Genomic DNA, 15,634 nt, shown 5'->3' with positions numbered 1-15,634 from the left:
GAAGAAGAAGAAGAAGAAGAAGAAGAAGAAGGAGGAGGAGGAGGAGGGGGAGGAGGAAGAAGGGAGGGAGGAGGCAGGAGAAGATGATTGGTGGCCCACTTTCAATTGTACCTCTTCTCTGTGGCCTTGTTCCCCTCCTTTCCCAGGCATATTGATCAGTCTTTTCCTCTGTATAGACTTATATGCCATCATAAAACCCAATTTTTTTTCCACTTGAATGTGAGCTCAATCACTCAACAATTTTAACACTACTATGTGTAAAGCAATGACAAACATATGGTGAGAGGAATAATAACTTTGCTATTAATTAACACCTACATTTGGTGAAAAGCTTCTGAAAACCTCTACTAACATTTAAAATACACATATACTTTGGTTTGGTGATTCCTTTTGTAGGAATTCCTCATTTATATGTGTCATTTTGCACACTAGGATAAACATCCAGAAGAGGAAACATTACATCAAAGAGTATCAAGCACACAGTAGGGTTAAAACCTGCCTGGAAGCAGTTAAGTATCATTTTAAAAAGTACAATTAATTCATTCAAAAACATATATTAAACATTTGTTAGACACCATACTAAGTTATTAAGATTAAAAAATGAGTAAGACAAAAATCCTTATTCTCAGCTCAAATTCAAGGGAGAAAGGACATCATGGTAACAGCAAAAGCTGAGAAATAAACTCAAAGCTGATCAACAGGGGATGGGTAAATTATGGTTCATACAGTGAAATACTATGTAGTCCTTAAGGATGGGGCAAGAGTTTATAAACTAGGGAAAGAATGTCAAATATTTCTAAGTGGAAAAAAAGCAAGGTGTAGAACAACATATAAAGTGTGAAAATACTTTATATATATATATATAAATATATATATATATATAACCAGTTGTGGAAACATACTCATTTTCTTATACATGCATGGAATTTTCAACAAAGATATGGGTGTTATGGGTGTTAGATGAGTGTTAGGGGGACTATTATGGCAAAGTATGGCTTATTATCTTATACTGATACAAATGTTACTTTACCACCTTTCCTGTGAAGGCCCTCCACTTAGTAAAGAGTTGGCATCCAGAAACTTCTAGTAATTACAAATTTGTGGACTAGGTTGTAGGGAAGAAATACATATTTTTAAAATTTTCTAACAGTACTTCAAAGGTTATGTATAATGTAGAAGTGCAAAACACTTCAAGATTAGTAATGTCAAGGTTAGTATTTGAAAGTAATGACCCAAATAAGAGAAAAAGCCCTATGAATAAGTGTTTTGTTTTTGGTGGCAGTTATCTCCTCTTTTCTGCAGAAAAGCCAATTTAGTTGTTTTAGCATGTCAACTTAATTTTCGGGATGATGTGTTTGCTTCCCTTGCTAGTATCATATTCTAGGACACAATATTCCTATTCTGCTAAGTTTTTGACATTTATGTGATTTAACTTGTTGGATATAGTTGACATGGTTATATATGCAACACTGTTCAACACTGCTTTGTTGATAAGATTATTAAAAACTGATAACTGGTTAAAAACATTAAAACAAAAAATATTGTAACAGGTTGGCAAATAGTAAGACAGGAAATGTTAAAACTACTGTTTAATATGTTCTTAGTCATTCATATTTGCAGGAAACTACTTTGAGTTGAGAAATAAAATGTGCTAATAGAAACATATTACCTATGGAGATATATATGACATTCGTTCCTTCATTCATTCATTCAATAAATCTTTAGTGACATCTACTGTGTGCCAAATACTATTTTAGACATTGGAGATACTGCAGAGAACACATAATGCCTTCCCTCCTAAAACTTTTTACAAAAACAATTCATAATATTGACAAATGGTTTAATTAGAAAGACAAGCTTTTTATTAAATAGTTTCTCAAAAGTTATTAGTTCACAATGCAGAGGTTTGTGGAAGGAGAAAGATTACCACAATTAAAAAAATATATATTATTAAGGAAAGTATAGTTTCAGAGTAGATGGAGTTTCTTATTTGAGTAAATACTTTAGAGATTATCTCATCTGGAGATGCATCTGTCAAGATCATCTCAGTAAGCCTCTCGTATTCACTCTAAAATAGAGTGGGACAACTCTATCAAGTTGTCAAGACATGCAAAACATTGAGTCTTGTTTCAGAAAGGGGGACAAGGCAACTGTAGTTTGAAGAAAACAGGGATATATTAGATGCAATGCAAATTAAAAACTCTTGCCTGCTTTAGAAAAAAAAAAGCTTTAACATTTTCATATGGGTACACCACTTAACTCTTCTGGACTGAATGGATTTGTCAGTTTTATTTAAAAAATTTTTTAATGTTTATTTATTTTGAGAGAGCACGAGTGGGGGAGGGGCAGAGAGAGAAGGGGACAGAGGATCTAAAGCACGCTCTGCGTTGACAGCAGAGAGCCTGATGCAGGGCTTGAGCTCACACACCGTTGAGATCATGACCTGAGCCAAAGTCAGCTGCTCAACCAACTGAGCCACCCAGGCCATTTTAAATTATAAGAAAATAATGGCAGAAGCTGGTCTTGGCCAACCATGCTGAAAACCTTGTTCTATTAAATCATATACACCTATCAATCCATCTCATATATACAAAGATGAATCATCACAATGACACATTAAGGTCTGTCATTCTTTTTTTTTAATGTTTATTTTTTATTTTTGAGAAGGTGGGGAGGGGCAGAGAGAGAGGGACACACAGAAATCGAATAGGCTCTGGGGGCTCGAACGCAGGGCTTGAACTCACAAACGGGGAGATCGTGACTTGAGCTGAAGTTGAATGCTTAATCAACTGAGCCATCCAGGTGCCCCAAGGTCTGTCATTCTTAATGACTTGGGCCTTCCCTGTTCTCCCGATTCTGTTATGTGTGTTTTATCTTTCCACCCACAGTTTCATTTCTGACAAGGCACTAAAGACCTTATTCTTGAAACTCAGTAATTTGCCTTATAAGTGATTGGAAGTTGTCCCTAAAAAAATTTTCTGAAGAGTAAAATGTTGAATTTTACTCTTGAATTTAATATACAAGTCATAACTATAAAGAGTTCTTAGGCATGGTAAAATTGGAATTAATTTGGGCTGCTTTGAAAATATATCTGAAATCAGGAGCCCCAAATAACATAAAATGGTCATGGGAAAGGAGCTAGAGAAATAATATATGGTTTAGGGAATCATAAGCTATTTCTAATTTGTCTTATATATTATTTACATCTGACAAACTTCAGTTTTGCTTTATAAGTTTTTGTACTGGTTCTCTATCACAAATAATAGAAATAGTCACATCACCAGAAACCTTGTTGGGATGACAAAATATTTATTAGAGCACTCCAAATCTCCCATATTCTACTGTTATTTTTCCTCTGTGCAGGGGAAGTTGACTCTGTTAACAGTAAGTTTAGCAATGCAGAAGAGCCACTATGAGGAAATTTTTAAAAATAAATTTAGGACATTTTGTTACTTTGAGAGAGCCAAAGAACTCATGGAAGAGAACAATGTGACATCAAACTTAGTATTTCAAACAAAGTTCAAGAAATAAAGAGTTAATGTGAATACCAATGACCTAGTAAAAGCCGTCATTACTTACCAGCTTTGCCACAGAACTGCACTTCAAGAATTATTAGGCCTTCCAGGCACCTGGGTGGCTCAGTTGGTTTAGGCATCCAATTCTTGATTTCGGCCCAGGTCATGATCTAACGGTTTGTGAGTTTGAGCCCCACATCAGCCCAGAGCCTGCTTGGGATTCTCTCTCTCCCTTTCTCTCTGCCCCTCCCAGGCTCATGCTTGTGCTCTCTGTCTCAAAATAAATAAATAAACTTAAAAAAAAAAAAAAGGATTATAAGGCCTATCAGACCTATTAGAGATGAAAATTTATGTAAAAATTTCACAAAAAATTCATTATATCATAATTATTAAGCTTAGAAAATAAAATGCCTTAATATTTATCTAAACTATGAGACCCAACTACAAAAATCTTTTAAAGGATAAAAAGTTAACACCTTACATGGCACAGAATAAAAGAGCAACAAACATTCAGCAAAATAAATAGGACTTTGCTTCCCAAACTAAAATGTGCTTAAGACATGTCTAATTATACAAACTTCTAGGTAGGCAGCATTCTGCACCTTCAAATTTCACACCAGCACCTCAAATCCAGAATCATTGTTTTAAAGTGGCTTTTTACTCTTATCAGTGGAGTAGAACATACCCCAAACCAAGTATTTCTATTTCATGTTACTATCCATTATTTCTCACTCTGGTAAGCATCTGAATTTCTTTGGGTTCCCAACTTGGAAGCCAAATAGGAGAGATTTGTCTTGGTCTCCTTGTAATAAGAGACCCCAAGAAAGTCAGGCTGCAATGTCTGAGCTTCCATGAAATCTTTTAAGATGAGGAATGGGATTGTGTTTAATACTGATCTTTATATTCCCCCATAGTACTGGATGTCTAATGGTCTCAACTGAACTGAACTGAAAAATTTAGAACACTATAGTCTCGGTGAATAGGCACTTGGAAAAACAAGAATTATAGTAGATCAGAGATGGATGATACTTTATGTACAGAGTCTGAAAGAAGTGATTTAAGCTAAAGACTACAGAAAAAAAAATCCCATGGTATTTTTCCATTAGAAGTTTACTTGGGTAATCACATACCAAGTGTGACGAAAATATTAGATGCCTATAGGAATACTAACTAGTTGAAAGTTACAGAAAATTACACATTTAATCAGAGTAAAATAGCCCAGCCAAAGTTGGAATATAGTATATAATTTGCTAATAAAAATGCAATGCTACAAGAATGCTTAGTAATTAAATAAATGTTAAGGGAATACAAATTCAGAATGAACTTTACATGACTATAACTGATATTAAATCTTGACTTACCTCCACAATTTAGGAGTCATAAAAAGATAGAAGTTATCAGACCAGGCATATAAGTCAGATGTAACTAGGACAGAAATACAGAAAAAAATGTTAGCAGTTCTGGATAACCTGATTTGAAGTCATAGGTTCACTGAACTTGGCTTAATCAAACAGTTTAAGGATTGAGTATGGTCCAAAAGATGTGGTATATCCAGAAGATATATTACTGAGTGTTTTAAATGCTATTTTGGAAGCACAGATTGACATTTTAGGTTTCCTTACATATCATTAAAATGGAATAGTATATTAAAATATCAATTCAAGGTGTAGAATGATATGGGATTTCTGTCTGATGAAGGTGGCAGTTTTCCACAGCAAGTAGTGACTAGGTAAATAGAGCAAGATACTTTGACATTCTAAATAGGAATCCTACAAAACAAGGTTTAGCTCCTAGAAAACCAAAATATTTGCTTTCAATGAAATTCTGGCCCTGCCCCTTTGGTCACTGTTTAAATTCCTGGCTAAAATTTATTGAATCCCTGTTTGAATTTTTTGGGCTAACACTTTTTTTTCAGAAGCAAGCCTAATTTAGGGTGAGAAGGAGAAAGTCACAGCTTCTTAGAACCTTCATTTCTGCTTAACAGTGTTTCTCCATCAAACACAAGTATTCATATAAGGAATCTCAATTATCTAAACCTATTTTTTACCATCTTCTGGAATCTCTTGTTATATCTCCTTTGAAATGCCACAGTTGTACATTTGGAAGATTTGGCTTCCTGGTTTTCAAATTTTTGTTTATTATTACAGCTCTTCAGCCAGAATGCCAGGTCTTTGTGCTGTACTGTTTCTTGAAACTGGAGACCAGCACATTTCCCACAATTCAATTACCTGCCTTTCCATTTGAGAAATTAAAGCCATGTCAATTTTATAAAGTTTTAACTGGTTGAATCATGTGAACTTTAAGTTCTCAATTTCATTCCCTCAATCTAATATGGGGAAAGGTCTTTGTTTTATTAATAGACACGAAGATAAGTTCAAGAATATTAACACATATTAGTCATTGACTCTCACAACTAATATAAGTATAGGGATTTTCTTACAGGTGTAAGCTTGAGACATGACATTCTGAGGAAAATAGTTTTTTATTTTGGAAATGTTTATTTAAGATTATATACCTAATTAATTTATATAAATTTATGTTACATATTTGTTTTTAAAAGAAAGTCTATTGTCCTTAATAGTTTTTGTTAGCTTGTCTATTCTTATCAGCTTTATGAGGATAACTGACATTTTTACCTCTCTAGCCTTTTACAGAGAATTCTCCTTCTGTATATTCAGTGATCTTTAAAGGATTTCAAATGGAATGCCTAGATTTCTTAAGTGCAATATTACAAAAATAGGATACAACATCTTTCTCACACTAGCTTCTCTTAACCATCCTCTTGCAGTGATATCACTGTTTCCTTCCAGTACAGAAAATATATAATTTTGACAACTCCCTTTTTATCCAACTCATCATGATGTTCTACGATTTTTTTTTTAAATATCTTCAATTTATTATTTCATCTCCATTCTCAATGCCATTATTTTGTTCAGGTTTTCTTTACTCCTAGATTACTACAATGGTCACATGCGCAGTTTCTTTTTCACCATACTTTGTATCTTAGAATCCTTCTCTATACAGCCTGCTACGCCGCCCCCCACCCCCCCCAGTCTGTCTGTCTATCTATCTATCTATCTATCTATCTATCTATCTATCTATCTATCTATTATCTATCTATCTATCTATCTATCTATGGTATTGCTAGATTTAATTTCCAAAAATTCTATTTCTTTGTCAACTTCCGTTATTTTGTTTCAAGAGGCCATATGGCCTCCCTATTCCATGCTATATCAAGACTAAAGTTCTCCAGGGCACCTGGGTGGCTCAGTCAGTTAAACATCCGACTTCAGTTCAGGTCATGATCTCATGGTTGGTGAGTTTGAGCCCCGTGCCGGGCTCTGTGCTGACAGCTCAGAGCCTGGAGCCTGCTGCAGATTCTGTGTCTCCCTCTCTCTGTGCCTCTCCCCAGCTTGTGCTCTGTCATCTCTCTTTCTCTCTCTCAAAAGATAAACATTGAAAAAAAAAAAAAAAGACTTAAGTTCTCAAGCTTGTTTTCCAGGCAAGCCCCAATTACTTAGTTTTAACCCAGTTATCCAAATTCATGTAACCTTTGCCTCAGGTCTTAGAGCAAAGGTCCCAAGTTTACTTTGTGGGGAATACTGTATTTTCTTTTGCCTTAAATTCTCACCCACAAGCCAGGAAAGTCCACTGTTTAACAGTTCAGTGCATCTTAATTTACAGCATACAGGCCACAAATTACAAAATGAAGACCTTTTTTTATTGAGTCAGCAGAGACAACTAATTCCCCTGTAATTCCCCAAAATTACTTACAGTTTTGTGATGAGAGGATCATCTCGTGTGGCATTTATTGCCCTTTATTAGAGTGAGCTGTTGTCAGGCAGTCTGCTCTACATGGACAATGTCTGTTTTCTGCTTCCATTCTCAGTCCTTTCTCCACATGATCCAGGTACAGATGGAAGAGTCAGTTCTCACCTTTTGGAGGGGACGTAGTAGTGCTATCAAAATACATGCCTAGAAAACAGGTCATAAAGAAAATCATTACAAAGGGGAAACTGCTTTGCCCTATAAACCATTATTTAATTGCTGGCTGAAATCCTGACTTTTGGTTAAATGTAAAATATAACAAGTCAACCACCCTCAAAGCCAACCAAACCCAATAGTAACAACAGATGTTTTAAAAAATGTAATTTATATACAGGTTCTGAAAAACAAACATAAATGTCATATAGATTTTATATAAAAGCTCTAAGGGTACATAAAATAAATCCTTATGACTTAAATGTCCTAGCAGAAAACAAATGCTACATATTTGTGTCACAATTTTGTCTTCTTAGATTTCTAAAAGCTTTCTCTGGGGTGCCTGGCTGGCTCAGTCGGTAGAGCATGTGACTCTTGATCTTGGGGTCTCAGTTCAAGCTGCACAATGGGTGTAGAGCTTACTTTTTAAAAAAAACTTTCTTTGGTGTGACTTGCATAGTCTCTTATACAATAGTCCAAGAAAATTTGTTAGAAAACCAATTTCATTCAACAAGGTAGCTCCAGTAAGCAGAGGGATTCAGAAGCATACCATCAACTTTATTAAAAATCTTATTTATTCATTTTGAGACGGAGGGAGCAGGGAAGGGGGGGGGGAGAGAGAGAGAGAGAGAGAGAGAGAGAGAGAGAGAGGGAGAGAGAGAGAAAATCCCAAGTAGGCTCCGAAGTGTCAGCGTGGAGCCTGATGTGGGTCTCAAACCCACGAAATGCGAGATTATGACCTGAGCGGAAACAAAGAGTCAGATACTTAACCGACTGAGCCACCCAGGTGCCCCAGTAGCATACCATTAACTTTAGAGATGTATAAAGAACTTCAACAGTGCTCAGTACATTTGTTTTTTATGATTACGGTAATGGTGTTTCTTAAAAAGTATTTTTTAACGTAAGTACTTTTCATTCTATCATCTTCCATCTCCTCAGATGGAAGGTTGACAAAAAATAGTTAAATTATACTTCATTGAAAAGCTTAGGATTATCAGTTGGATTACTCATGGCCCTCCCAAAGGGATATTGAAATTTCACAGGCCTTCTAACTGTTCACAAACCTACCCACAGGTTTTGACTTAAAAAAAATTTTTTTTAATGTTTATTTTATTTTTGAGAGAGAGAGAGAGAGAGACTGAGCATGAGTAGGGGAGAGGCAGAGAGAGAGAGACACACACAGAATCCGAAGCAGGTTCCAGGTTCCAAGCCATCAGCAAAGAGCCACACGCAGGGCTCGAACTCAAGAACTGTGAGATCACGACCTAGGCTGAAGTCAGACGCCCAACCAACTGAGCCACCCAGGCACCCCTGAAATTTTTTTTTAAAGGACATTTTAAGATAAATAAGACTTGAGACATGAATGTTAATAGGTAGTAGAGAATCAAAGAAGCCCTATAAAAGTAGTAAAAGGTGGAAAAATTCTTAAATTACCAGAAAAGACCCCGGGCATTTCTGTATTTATCTAGCTGGTATTCAGCCTTTCCAGAAAACATTTATCATAAAGGTATTATTGATTTTCAGCAATTAATTACCATTTAATTGCTAAGCACCCACTCTGTTAAGCTTGCAGAGTATATAATAAAGAGTAAGATAATCCCTGTCCATAAGGCAGGGTACATTAATTGTTCTAAGCCATGTATATGAGCTCAAAAGAGAGAATTTCTGGGTGAGAAGGAAAAATGAACTGGTAAAATTTAATGCAAGAGGTAGGTAGCCTAGGAGGATTTAGACAGGTGAAGATGAGGGGAAGGATATTCTAAGAGTAAATAACTTGAGCTAAGACTTAGATGCAAATTAGAGAGGGGTTTAGAAAAGGAGTATTTCTATTTGGCATAACAACATTACTTTGGTATTAATTCACCATCATTCCCATAGTGTTAAGATCAATGTTATGGAGAACAAAAAATATGCCTGATAGAATTTTGGCTATGCAACCCTTTCCTCTCAAGATTTCTCACTTGAGGGGTGCCTGTGTGGCTCAATTAATTAAGCATCCAACTCTTGGTTTCAGCTCAGGTCATGATCTCACAGTTTGTGAGTAGGAGTGCCTGGTTGGGCTTGGCACTGACAGTGTGGAGCCTGCTTGGGATTTTCTGTCTCCCTCTCTCTGCCTCTCCCCTGCTCACACTCTCTCTCAAAATACATTTTTTTTTTTTTAAAAGTGTCAAGTCTGAGCAAGTACAGCAACTGTTATATGCTATTAAGTTAACAATGTTGGGTTCAGTGTTGAGAACTTCATATACAAAATTCAATTCCGATAAAAACATAAAAACACAAATTATTAAAAAAAGATTTCTCACTTGATTTGCTGAGCTAAAATCCATAGATTCCCTAATATTTAGGGTAATAAACTTGTCTGATATAATCCTAGATTTCCTTCCCTTTTTTTTTTTTTTTCTTCAACTGTTTTTTGGCTCTCAAAAGGGTTGCAGGCAATCCAAATCCTCGTTTTCTTCTATTAGAAATTAGGGCCCCTTAAGCAAAGCAAAGCAATCTCAAATACGGTTACATTCATTTCCCTATTCCTCTATTTTCAATCTAGTGTATCTGTTTTACTCCTTCCAACTTGATACTTTGATTCATGTTTCCTGTACTTGAAAGCCTCCAATATCTTCATTTCCAAGAATTAATTCTACCTATTCTTCTTTAAGCCCAGCTCACCTTCCACCTCCCCTAAGAAGTTTTTTTTGGTGAGTCTAAGTCTACATTTTCTTTGATCTTCTACTAAACTTCAAGTCCACAAGGCAAAATTTACTCTCCACTATTTTCTAGTTGTTTCTTGTATGTTAGTATATTTCTATTATGGCTAAAAGTTCTTTGCTGACAGTGACCATCTTTTTGGACTATAGTAAGTACTAGACATAGAATAGGCCCTTAAAGCTCACTTGAAAAATGCAAAGAAAACTTAAAAAAAATTTTTTTAAGTAAACTGTATGCCACACATGGGGTTTGAACTCATGACTCTGAGGCCAACATTTGCATGCTGTATTGACTGAGCCAGCCAGGCATCCCAAATTGTGAAAGAATTTTAAAGTAGTTTTTTAATAACCATCTTTGATGACATAAAATGATATTCACTCTTGTTATAGAATTTGAGGCCTCAAATTACAACCAACTCAGATTTTCACACCGTTCAAAATAAATTTGCATTATGAATAAACTGTCCTACTCTATCACATGTACATAACATAACCATGATGAAAACCAGTGGCCATTTGTGATAATCCAATTCCTTCTGATCCAATTTCTACAAGTAACTGGCCTTGTTTACAACCAACAGATTATAACTGAGCGTTTTGTAACTCAAATTCTTTAGAGTGTACATCTTTAAGTGTATTATCAAATCATGAATACACTAATGCTCAGCTTGAAATAAAGCGAAACTTTGCTTAAAGGCAATTGGAATTCTTCAAATCAAATCCTTAATCTGAATGAGTCTCTTGTGCTCTACCTCAAGAAAAAAATTATAATCAAATACTCTTTGGGTTATATGAAACACATTGAACACAATTCTTAAAATTTCTATACCTATAATTACATATTACTTTATACTACTTGATAGTAAGATTCCTTACTCATAAAGTTTGGTGATATTCAGCATGCTTTGAGACACGACAATATACTGACATACTGTAATTTTTAGGTTTTAGAAAATACTCAAAAGTTTAGGATTACTATAAACTTCAGTTAACTAAATCATCTAGTACTCCATACTGTTCCATTAATTCAATTAAATGCTTTATGTGATAAACTTAAAAAAATTATTTTATGTGTGTGGGGGGGCAGATAGGGGCAGAGAGAGACCATTCCAAGAAAGCTCTGTGCTGTCAGTGCAGAGCCTAACATGGGGCTCTACCTCATGACTGTGAGATCAGGACTTGAGCCGAAGTCAAGCTGGATGCTTAACCGACTGAGCTGCCTAGGGATCCCCCAAATTTGATTTTTTTCCGAAATTTTATTATTTTAAATTTACAAGTGTTTCTCCTTCTCTAGGTTCCAGTTTGTTTTTTTTTTTTTCCCTCTCTCTCTTGTTTTGACTGTGTCTCTTACAGACAAGGTGTTGGTCTGACAAAGGGTAGGAAAAATAAATCTTTTTTTCTATAATGGCAAAGTTAAACATGTAATTTCCAAAATTCTAAGGTGATATTAAAGTCTCCCATAAATCTACAAGATTATTTAACTTTTTCCTTTGCTTTTGTAATATGTCAGTATAAAGAATTATTTGCAGGGTGCCTGGGTGGCTGAGTCAGGTAAGCCTCTGACTTCGACTCAGGTCACGATCTTGTGGTTCGCGAGTTCAAGTGCCCCATTGGGCTCTCTGCTGTCAGTGCAGAGCCAGCTTCAGACCCTCTGTCTTTCTCTCTCTGCCCCTCCTCCGCTCACATGCACTCTCTCTCTCAAAAATAAATAAATAAGCATTTTAAAAAAAGAAGTATTTGCAAAATGGATATATTGGAGGCTGACTTTGTTTAGGCTTTTAAAAATTTGGGAGAAGACAGAGACAAATTCAATCTTTTAAATTTTAAACTGAGGTTTGGAGAGAGATAGCAACTTGCTTAAGGTCACACAACTAATCGCAGAGCCAATTTTAAGTATTTGAGTATCACCACACTTAACTTCTCTAAGTACAGTTTAAGCTTCTGTTTACATTGTCATTCCTCTGGCAAAGTAACAACCTACCTAAACACTTCTTTAGCCTAATGTTCACAAATATGAATTTATTATACTGCATTATAACCTTTTGTTCTCCTTCATTTCATGGTCATCTAAACCAGTGAGAAACCGTTAGCTTCTTTCACATGCTCAACTGGTATCTTAATAAAATGGCATCTTGGGGCGCCTGGGTGGCTCAGTTGGTTAAGCATCTGACTTCAGCTCAGGTCATGATCTCACAGTCCAAGAGTTCGAGTCCTGAGTAGGACTCTGCGCCAACAGCTTGGAGCCTTGAGCCTGCTTCAGATTGTGTCTCCCTCCCTCTGCCTGTCCCCTGCTCACACTCTGTTTTTCTATCTAAAAAAAAAAAAAAAAAAAAAAAAAAAGAGGCATCTTGATGACAGTGAAGAGAATGGTATCTGAGGCAAGTGCCTTGAACAAAGTGACTTGTTGGATGAATGAATAGCCGTACACACATTACTAAATGAGAATGAAGTGATGGAAGTTTCATTGTTTGAGACCTTAAAAGGACAAAACCACAGAAAATAATTTACAGATTTGTGCATCTAGAATCATCAAATTAATCTAATGAACATTTTTACTTCTAATTTGTATTACCTGATTTTCTGCGTTATTCCTAATTTTGTATGAATTCTTTTTTAAAAGTTTGAGAGACAGCGAGTGAGTGAGCAAGCATGTGTTCAGGCATGCAAAGCAGGGGAGGGACAGAAAGAGAGGGAGAGAGAGAATCCCAAGCAGGCTCCTTGCTGCCAGCCCTGGACCAACATAGAGCTCAATCCCATGAACTGTGAGAGTAAGACCCAAGCCGAAATCAAGAGTCAGATGCTCAGTCGAGTCACCCAGACACCCCTGAATTCTTGAGTGAATACTAAGTTATTTATTTAGGGATGCTTATATTATTTTCCATAGAAGCAAGTAACAGAACCAAAAGCATAGTCTAAAAAAATTAAGCTAAAATATTAATTTTACTATTTCTATGAGAAATTTCATCTTTTCAATTATGAGAAATTACACACAAAAATACTGACTACTAAAAGTAAACATGTTGGAAACAAAGAGAAAGTTCTAAATTTATAAGATTATTTGCTGGTAACAGAATTCTAAAAATCTGACTTACCTTTTAAAACCCCCATGTTAAATAAATCAGATTTATTCATTCAACTTTAATTTAAATGCTTACTATCTACCATGTGAAATACGTTTTAATTTTAATGTCCTTACATGTGTAGGAAACTGTATTACTTGAAATAACATCAGATATCATAAATTGTAGAACTATACATTCCACACATTAATAAATTAAAACTATGAAAATGTAAACAGCACAATTTCACATAAAAAGATTATATTGACAGGAAACAGAATAAAAAGTAAACTTAGACAGAAAAAGTAATTTCCAACCACTTTAGACTTCTCCATGGCTAATAATTACAGTAGGTCCCCCTTATCATTGGTTTCACTTCCCATGGTTTCAGTTACTGCTGTCAACCACAGTCTGGAAGCAGATGACTCCCTTCTGATGAATAGTCAGAAGGTCTACAGTAGCCTACTGCTACGTCACAATGCCTACGTCATTTACTCCATTTAATCTCATGACACAGCAACGTTATCATCTCATACCATCACAAGAAAGTTGAGTACAAGGTATTTTGAGAGAGCACGTTCACATAACTTTTATTATAGTATATTGTTATAGTAGTTCCATTTTATTACTAGCTATTGTAAATCTCTTACTGTGCTTCATTTACAAATTAAACTTTACCATGGGCATATATGTATAGGAAGAACACAGTACATACAGGGTTCAGTACCACCTGCAGTTTCAGGCATCCAGTGGGGATCTTGGAACATATCCCTCACAGATAAGGGCGGGGGGGGGGGGGGGGGAGGACTATTGTATGGATACATTTTGAAGATGAGGTTCTTACGCTTCCTTTCACAGGTCTCTGGTAATTCTATTGAGCAATTATCTACCTCAAGCTGTTAACACTGTCATGTCTTGATATCAGAACCCTATTGTAATGCAATGGTATCTCAGGCTTTTTCTTGTCTAAAAATGAGGATATGGAGTATTCTATGGCAGTGAGCAGTTAATTTTAGAAAAGTTATTAAAAATAAAAGGCAATTTTCAGGTGCCAGGGTGGCTCAGTTGGTTAAGTAACTGACTCATTTTGACTCAGGTCAGGATCTCACGGTTCACGAGATTGAGCCTTGCATTGGGCTCTGTACTGACAGTGAGGAGCCTGCTTGGGATTCTGTCTCCCTCTGCCCCTACCCAACTTGTGCTCTCTCTCTCAAAAAATAAATCAATAATTAAAAGAAAATAAAATGAATTTTAGAGTAGCAAATGTGTCAGGTAAATTATCAATCATTTGTTAACTATAAAACACCCAAATATTTGACAAGGTAAGGTTATGTCTAGTTGGGAGGACTTAACTATAAAGAGCAACAGAGGCTACCATGTGAAATCTATCCAAGAGGCTACATACAGTAAGCAGGGTATTAAGAGCTTCAGTTAATTTGGGAATATACTTAGGTCCCCCTCCAAAAGTAGAGCCCAGAAGCCAGATTTCCCAATGCAGAGCAAAGCATCTGAATATCCTGGGTTTAGGCAGACAGGATTCAGAGGCTGGATACTGCGGATTTAGGCATGCAGGGTTTGGGAGGTCAGCAAGATCACAAATGGAATGCTAGGTAAAGGAGTCACAACCGGATCAGGGAAAGATGCAAGTGAAAAAAGCATCTATTTCTTGATGAGGTAGAAACAGAAAGTAGTTACAAAGAACTGTTTTGGTTGGATTCTTACAAGCTTGTGTGAATTCATTGGCCTAAGCAAGGTTGACTTGGATTTTAAAGCGGTCTTAAGCAATCAACTATTGGGTCAATCACATGACTGACGAAGTGGGGGGAAAAAGGCTGTTAAATAATTTTAATACCTTTTAAAGTACTTAATACTTTTAAAACTCTGAATCTTAAGATAGTAGAAGTTAACTGAAATTCCTGACCTCCATAGTGCTTTCTTGTAAAACTTGAGAACATCTGGGAATGCATTTCAGCCTGCTAGAGACAATTTTTCTTAAGACTTACATCAGATACATTGTCAAAGTTTTTGTCTAGTTTACCTAGGGGATAAAATATGCTGTGTGAAATTCTTTATTCCTAACTAGTACATCATCTCAATGAGAAATGAACACTTACAAAGACTTTCACATACAAAACTGTATTAACTGGCAAACACTATTTCACTTTTCTAATTTCTCTTTCCTTCTGATCCTTTGGTGAAATTGAGATACTGGTGATCTATAAATAAATTTGACCTGAGCCTGGAGAATTCCACTGTAAAGTTAAGATATAATTTCGGGCTAAATGACTAGTGAGTTGTCTTGGGCAACCATATTAATACTGGTATCAATAGATCATGTAATAAGGAAAAAAACTTAACATACTACTTAGTGCTGTGG

The 15,634-nt window shown here is 35.8% G+C and overlaps 1 long non-coding RNA gene across 3 annotated transcripts in view; it reads right to left on the bottom strand.

Annotated features, from left to right (window-relative positions):
* Positions 1 to 3,745: 3,745 nt before the first annotated feature.
* Positions 3,746 to 15,634, bottom strand: part of LOC102960903 — a 44,094-nt gene continuing 32,205 nt past the window's right edge. For all 3 annotated transcript variants that reach the window (XR_006210767.1, XR_006210777.1, XR_006210781.1), the window contains 3 exons: positions 7,290 to 7,490; positions 4,877 to 4,940; positions 3,746 to 3,785 (listed from right to left, as the gene is read on the bottom strand). This is a non-coding gene — a long non-coding RNA (uncharacterized LOC102960903). The remainder of the gene's footprint in view (positions 3,786 to 4,876; positions 4,941 to 7,289; positions 7,491 to 15,634) is intronic.

The sequence above is a fragment of the Panthera tigris genome, chromosome A1 (assembly GCF_018350195.1).
Source record: "Panthera tigris isolate Pti1 chromosome A1, P.tigris_Pti1_mat1.1, whole genome shotgun sequence".
NCBI classification, from domain to species: Eukaryota; Metazoa; Chordata; class Mammalia; order Carnivora; family Felidae; genus Panthera; species Panthera tigris.
This window is presented reverse-complemented; position numbering and strand designations above follow the sequence as displayed.